Below are 570 nucleotides of genomic sequence, written 5' to 3' on the forward strand. Positions count from 1 at the left end.
CTTGTTTTGAGACGGAGTCTCGCTCTGTCGCCCAGGCTGGAGTGCAGTGGCCGGATCTCAGCTCACTGCAAGCTCCGCCTCCCAGATTTACGCCATTTTCCTGCCTCAGCCTCCCGAGTAGCTGGGACTACAGGCGCCCACCCCCTCGCCCGGCTAGATTTTTGGATTTTTTTGTAGAGACGGGGTTTCACCGTGTTAGCCAGGATGGTCTCGATCTCCTGACCTCATGATCCTCCCAGCTTGGCCTCCCAAAGTGCTGGGATTACAGGCTTGAGCCACCGCGCCTGGCCCTTTCTTTTCTTTTTTTATTGAGACAAGGTCTCACTATGTTGCTCAGGCTAGTCTCGAACTCCTGGTTTCAAGCCATCCTCCCGCCTCAGCCTCCAGACGTGCTGGGATTACAGGTGTTAGCCACCTCGCCCTGCCTATCAGTGAATATTTTAAAACATTTAAGAATTAAATATCTGGCCAGGCACGGTGGCTCACGCCTATAATCCCAGCACTTTGGGAGGCCAAGCTGGGAGGATCATGAAGTCAGGAAATCGAGACCATCCTAGCTAACACAGTGAA

Source organism: Colobus angolensis, unplaced genomic scaffold, assembly GCF_000951035.1.
Source record: "Colobus angolensis palliatus isolate OR3802 unplaced genomic scaffold, Cang.pa_1.0 Scaffold50, whole genome shotgun sequence".
NCBI classification, from domain to species: domain Eukaryota; kingdom Metazoa; phylum Chordata; class Mammalia; order Primates; family Cercopithecidae; genus Colobus; species Colobus angolensis.